The 7227-nt window shown below is 44.7% G+C and overlaps 1 pseudogene; it reads right to left on the bottom strand.

Annotated features, from left to right (window-relative positions):
- Positions 1–853: 853 nt before the first annotated feature.
- On the bottom strand, positions 854–1615 carry LOC110306029 (annotated as a pseudogene).
- Positions 1616–7227: the final 5612 nt, after the last annotated feature.

Here is a 7227-nt window from a genome sequence, read left to right as displayed (position 1 = left end):
AACGAGCCTTAGAATCCCAGAGAGTTAGGATTTTGTTGGCTGAGGGTTTTCCATGAGCTTAATTAGGATTCTCACACCTGTCAGAATCGTCCAGAATTAGCTTCATGGTTCCAATTTCTTTCTCATATCCCCAGCCCAAGTCAAAATCAAATTTACATTTCCATAGGTTCGTTTGTTCATGTACTGGGCACCTTCTTAGGTAGTAAGCAGAGGTTAACACCCATGATATCACACCCTTCCCTACCCCAGTTCTCAGCAGCACATCACTAAGGCTAATCTCTGCCTTCCCTTGGGCGCTAGAGGAGGAGACTGTGCATTGGATAATAGCTTCAGGTCACGAAGAATTGAGTCAGGCTCTACAGCTCTTAGCCATTAAGAAAGCTTAGTCCCAGCATGATCAGTCTGTTCCATCTGCAGAAAAATATTTCTAGGTTTCAAAAATGACCTATCCTGCTTTCAGTCAATCAATCAATCAATCATCAATTAATCAATCAAACAAAATAACTATATTTTCCTGGTAGCTACATATGCTTCCAACCCCTCTATCTTCATCCCACGGAAAGGCTGGAGATCCTTGCTGTTTCAGTAAAGCAGCCCCAGCCTGTTGAGAGTGACTCTATCTGCTGCTCCGCCTCATTTTGGTTCTCACCACACTCTGCTCACCTCACCTTGATGGTTTTGGCTTCTCACAGCATCTCCCAGGTGTATCATGGGTGCCTCAGGTTGGAGTTAAAAGAAAGGCATCTGTAAAGGGTGGCTGGAGGGGCTGCAGACCCTGTGATAGATGTCCTTTGTGATTCCCTGACAGGCTGACCATTCTTTTATTGAGATTCCAGGTCATTATTTATTTGTTGCACTTAAAGACTCATTTTTGACTGGACTCAGACTTAGAAGTAGAAGCTCTCAGCGAGGACAGCCTACGTCTCTTGGCAATCTGTTCCTGGCGCTTTTCTTTGGCTCCCTCCATTTTCTTGGCCAAAAGTTTAGCGTATTCTGCAACCTCCTCCTTGTTCTTCTTAGTGCGTTGTTTCTTCAGAGCAATACGTCGGCGTTTGTGTTGCAGGACACGTGGAGTAACAAGACACTGAATCTTGGGTGCTTTGGTCCTGGGCTTCTTAGCTTCTTTGTTGAAGGGCTTCCTGACAACATACTGGTGGACATCATCTTCTTTGGAGAGATTAAAAAGCTTTCAGATTCTACTAGCTCTTTTAGGTCCCAACCAACAAGGCACAGTAGTATCTGTCAGTCCAGGAATATCCTTCTCTCCTTTCTTTACAATAACCAAGTTGAGAACACTGAGATTAGGGTCCACAATGCATTCGAGAACAGACTTGCGCTTCCTCTCTCCTGTTCTCCTTGGTCTGTAACAGGAATGCCCCTTACTCAACAGCAGGCACACTCTGCCATGGGTCAGAACACCTTGCTTCATGGGAAAACCTTGCTTGTCATTCCCACTGCTGATCCGGACCACATAACCCTTCCACTCTTCACCAAGAGCATCAGCAGCTACTTCCGTGGCCATGCGCTTCTCATAGAAGGTGTGGAGCTTGTGCTCGTCATCCACCTCGATGAGCTTCTGACAGCTGGTGGCAGGGAAGGAGATGTTCAGCTTCATCTTGACACAGCCGAGCGCCTGGGAGGAGGCTGACCATTTTTAAGATGTCTCATGGGGGCTGGTGAGATGGCTCAGTGGGTAAGAGCACCCAACTGCTCTTCCAAAGGTCCAGAGTTCAAATCCCAGCAACCACATGGTGGCTCACAACCATCTGTAACGAGATCTGGCGCCCTCTTCTGGAGTGTCTGAAGACAGCTACAGTGTACTTACATATAATAAATAAATAAATCTAAAAAAAAAAAGATGCCTCATGGACTCTCTGACCCCCTCTCAGATGGTCATGGACTTCTAGGCTCCTGGAAGATTGGTGCTAGGGAGCACAGTGTGCGTGTGGGAGGGAGGATGGAGAGCTACATGGAAGTGAAGGGTCTCCAGGGGAGGAAGTCATTACTGTTAGTGCAGATTTGCCGACTGCTGTATTCTCTAGCTGGGAAACTGCTTCAGAATGTGTCTGGGGACTCATCCGTGACTTAGAGTGGCATTTCCCCCTGTATTACCTTTGATGTAACACAGCAAGAGGCAATTCACTTTTTCTGAGGGTGTCCATGGCTCCTGATCTCCAAGGAGAACCCTGCCCACTCGGGGCTTTGACTTCTTCCTTCTCACTGGTCTTTTCTCTGTCGCAGCATTGGAAAGGTTACTCTCAGGTTAAAAAAATAGGGAACAGAGCTAAACAGAGAATTTTCAACTGAGGAAACTCGAATGGCTGAGAAACCCCTAAAGAAATGTTCAATATCCTCAGTCATCAGGGAAATGCAAATCAAAACAACTCTGAGATTCCACCTCACATAAGTCAGAATGGCTAAGATAAAAAACTCAGGCAACAGCAGATGCTGGCAAGGATGTGAAGAAAGAGGAACACTCCTCCATTGTTGGTGGGATTGCAAGCTTGTACAACCACTCTGGAAATCAGTCTAGCAGTTCCTTAGAAAATTGGACATAGTACTACCTGAGGACCCAGTTATACCACTCCTGGGTATATACCCAGAAGATGCTCCAACATGTAATAAGGACACATGCTCTACTACGTTCATAGCAGCCATATTTATAATAGCCAGAAGCTGGAAGCAACCCAGATGTCCCTCAACAGAGGAATGGATACAGGAAATGTGGTACATTTACACAATGGAGGACTACTCAGCTATTAAAAACAATGGCTTCATGAAATTCTCAGGCAAATGGATGGAACTTGAAAATATCATCCTGAGTTAGGTAACTCAGTCACAAAAAAACCCACACATGGTATGCACTCACAGGTAAGTGGATATTAGCCGTCCCATATACAGTCACCAAATCTGGATGCTATTGTGGATGCTGGGAAGTGTTGCTGACAGAAGCCTGATATGGCTGTCTCCTGAGAGGAGGCAGAGCCTAACAAATACAGAGACGGATGCTTGCAGCCAACCATTGGACTGAGCTTAGAGTTCCCGATGGAGAAATTGGAAATGGGACTGAAGGAGCTGAAGGGGTTTGCAGTCCTATGGAGGGAGCAACAGTGTCAACAGATCAGACCTCACCGGAGCTCCTGGAAACTGGACCACCAACCAAAGAGTACACATGGGGGGACCCATGGCTCTGGCCACATATGTGGCAGAGGGTGACCTTCTTGGCATCAGTGGGAGGAGAGGCCCTTGGGCCTGAGTGTGTTTGATGCCTCAGTGTAGGGGAAAACCAGAGTGAGAAGATAGGAGTGGGTGGGTGGGTGAGCACCTTCATAGAGGCAGGGGAAGGGATGATAGGATAGGGGGCTTCCAAAGGGAAAGGGGAAACATTTGAAATGTAAATAAAGAAAATATCCAATAAAAAAGGATAAAAAAGGCAAAGCCACTTGACTGAGTGTGGTGGTTTGTATATGCTTGGCCTAGGTTGTGGCACTATTAGAGGGTGTGGCCCTGTTGGAGTAGGTGTGTCACTGTGGCTTTAAAACCCTCACCCTAACTGCCTGGAAGTCAGTATTCTGCTAGCAGCCTTCAGATGAAGATGCTCCTTCTGCACCAGGCCTGCCTGGATGCTGCCATGTTCCTGCCTTGATGATAATGGACTGAACCTCTGAACCTGTAACCCAGCCCCAATTAAATGTTGTCCTTATAAGAGTTGCCTTGGTCATGGTGTCTGTTCACAGCAGTCAAACCCTAACTAAGACACTGAGGTCAGGAGGGAAAGCTCTGGGAAACAAATCTCCTCAGACCGTAGCAGGCTCTAGCCTTTCCCTTCCCCCAGTTTGGGATTCAGGGAGAAAGTCTAGTTGCTTGGGGCCTGTTGTTTCAATGGTCTGACAACTGGAGGGACCGGCTGTCTCTTTAGAATATCTTTGTTTCTCTCCGTATGCTTACACTGCCTTAAATGGAATCTTAACTCTGACCTGGAAAGTATTTTCTTTTTAAAACATGAACTCTAATAGATTCTTAGCTGTCATAATTCTGAAACACAAAGTGAAGGCTTTCTCTATTTTATCCCTGACTCAGAAACCTGACTTTGGGGCGAAAGTTACAGAGAGCTGGGGAGACAGTATATCTTGGGAAGCAAGAAGGTGGTGGGGTGGAGGGAGGGGAAGGGAATAATCCTCTGACACAAGAAGACAACCCCTCCTCCTGCTGTTTTCCAGAGGGCTCAGTCCCCTCCCTCCTCCCTACTTGGAATTTTGACATTCAGATTAAGGAGGGTTAGAATCACCAAGTTTATTTTAACACGAAGAAAATATTCTCCCCCACCCAAAGGTAAATGCAGAGCAAAATAATTTTCCTTGAGAGTGACAAGGGAGATGGAGGAAGGCACAGGATAGCCTTAATGACTGACACTCCGATGTCCATGCCCATTATGCAACAGACTCTACATCTCTGGACAGACACCTTCATCATCCCAAGACCGGAGGAGACATTTCACCTCTTCCCTGACCCTGTGATCTCGGCTGGGACCAAGCAAACTAAGGGCTCCCTTTCACCTCAGACCCTCAACGCCGAAGTCTTTTAAAAAATGAATTACTAATAGGTGCTTATCAGTCTAATAGAGTTGGAGAAGGAGGGAGACATTATTCATGTTCTCTCTGGGCTTCTCTGCTTTCCGTATCAGCGGACATATGGGCTCATTTTGTTTTTCAGTCTTCCTGTGGGGTTGGTAGCAGGAGGATTTCGTGATTGTAAAAGCGACACACGTGTTTAAAGGGAGCATCCTTGTAGCTAGGCTGTAAGAACACTGGAGCAGGGGTACCAAGGCCTTCAGTCTCCTGGGGATTGCTGCCAACCCTTCAGGTTCCAGGCAGTTTGCATTACTACATTTTTTTTTGTCCTTAAGATTTTTCTCAAATGGTGCCAGGAATTTCTAGGCAATCACTTTTAAAAATGAAGAGCAATCATTTTTAAGTGCATGCTAGCCTCCTCCTGAGGCCAGAGTGATCCTGAGCCACCAGAAGAGACCTCTCCTCTGCTCTACAGTGCTCTTGGCTATGTTCATTTAAGGCCAGTTTCCTCCAAACACAGGATGAATGTCCGTAGTCCTAATCTCAAGACCAAAGTGAAAGTATTTCTGCCAATATTCTTTGACTCAAAAGTCAGTTTCCCTTGCAAATTTGTCTCTGGGCTGGATGTTATGTTTAAAAGTTTAAAACTACTGTGCTTATGAGAACTCTAAAACAAAACTGCTTCTAACCTGAAAGCCCTACTTGCCCAAGGACAGATAGCTTCCTGGAATTCTGGGGGCTGTTCTTGTAATTACCTGGTCTTGTACAAACTGTGTTTTTGCTGCTGTAAACAAGCTTTGTTGCTCCTGACTGCTGTAGGCAGGATATATGCCAGAACACATGTGGGCAGGAAGTGCACGAGGATGTGTGCTTGCCTCTGATTGCATGAAGACGGGAAGTATGTAGCCTTGTGAGTTTCACCTTTATAACCGCTCCCCAACTAATGTAATATAGAGCTATGGCTTGAGAGTGCTCTTGGGTATAGTCCTGATGTGCCAGTATGTGAAAATAGCCTCTTCTTTGTTAAAACTTATTCATGATCAGATGGGTGAATCTCTGAATGACCCCAGACCCATAACAGGCTTACTGTGGCATCTTTTTTTTTTTGGTTTTTTGAGACAGAGTTTCTCTGTGTAGTCCTGGCTGTCCTGGAACTCACTTTGTAGACCAGGCTGGCCTCGAACTCAGAAATCCAGCTGCCTCTTTACTGTGGCATCTTAACACACATACTATCATTAAACTTCACTCCTTCCCCCTTCCCATTGCTCTCTTTTTCCCCATCTCCTTCCTGCCTCTTTTCTCCTCCCCCAAGCAGTTTCCTGCTGCTTTCAAGTCCCATGCACTCCCTCATCCTTTCTTTTTTCTCCTCCCTTTAAGATTTCTTCTTCTCTCAAGGTCCCCTTTCATACACACACACACACACACACACACACACACACACACACTCACTCACATTAAAAACATAAGGTTCTACATTTGAGAGGAAAACATGGTATTTTTTTTCCTGAATTTTGTTTTTCCTAACCGAATAATCCACATTCTCACCAATATTCCTGCAAGTAAATTGAGTTTGTTTTTCTTCACAGCTGCATAAAATTCCATGTGTCTGTGTACCACACATGGTCCCACACAGGTTGATGGACCTACAAGCCGATTTCATATCACTGTAACTTGTCACACACATATTTACATCCCTAATTTTATCAATTGTGTCTTCCCTTTCTTGCTTTTGGCTACTTTGGCTAGGGCTTTGCCACCTTGTGCATCTTTTCAAAGCCCTGCCTTTTGTTTGATTGGTTTCCATGTGTTGTTCATCAAGTCTCCGTCTACTTCACCTCTGCTCTGCTCTTCCTTGTTTTTTGCTGTTTGCTGCTTTGGCGTGCGGCTTCTTGCTTTCTGTAACCTGCACTAACATCATTCATTTCTTGTTTGAACTCTGATTTTTTTCTTAGTGTAAGCACTCATGGCTTTAATGTGCACTCTCAGAATTGCCTTTGCTGCCTCCTGAGGGGCTGGGAAGTTGGGCTTCCATTTTCATTCAGTTTTACAGGTTTTGGTTACTGCCATGATTTCTTCAATGATGCATTGGTTATTCAAGAATTCAGTGTTCAAGCCTGGGTGTGGTGGTGCTCCCCTTTAGTTCCAGCAGAGGCAGGAAGATCTCTGTTTGACGTCAGTCTGGTGTACATAGTGAGTTCCAGGACAGCCAGGGCTACATAGTGAGACCTTGTCTCAAAGAAACTAACAAACAAACTCATTGTTCAGTCTTCAAGTGTAAGTGTTTGTGTAGTTTGTACATTCTTTTTTTTGCAATTTATTTCTGATCTTATTCCACCATAAGCTGATGAGATACATAACATGACTTAGATTCGTCTTTATTCATCAAGACACACTTTGTGACACAGAATGTGGCCTACTTACGGACATTTCTGTGGGCTCCTGAGAAGAGCCTGTATTCTGTTTCTGTTGGACAGAAAATTCTGTTAGATGGGTTAGGTCCATTTGAGCTTTGACACAGTTTAACTCTTTTTTTTTTTTTAAAGTATTTTTCAAACTGTTATTTCTTTTATTGTGCTTATTTAATCATTTTTTAATATTTTTTATTACATATTTTCCTCAATTACATTTCCAATGCTATCCCAAAAGTCCCCCATAC

Source organism: Mus caroli, chromosome 11 (assembly GCF_900094665.2).
Source record: "Mus caroli chromosome 11, CAROLI_EIJ_v1.1, whole genome shotgun sequence".
In the NCBI taxonomy this organism is placed as follows: domain Eukaryota; kingdom Metazoa; phylum Chordata; class Mammalia; order Rodentia; family Muridae; genus Mus; species Mus caroli.
This window is presented reverse-complemented; position numbering and strand designations above follow the sequence as displayed.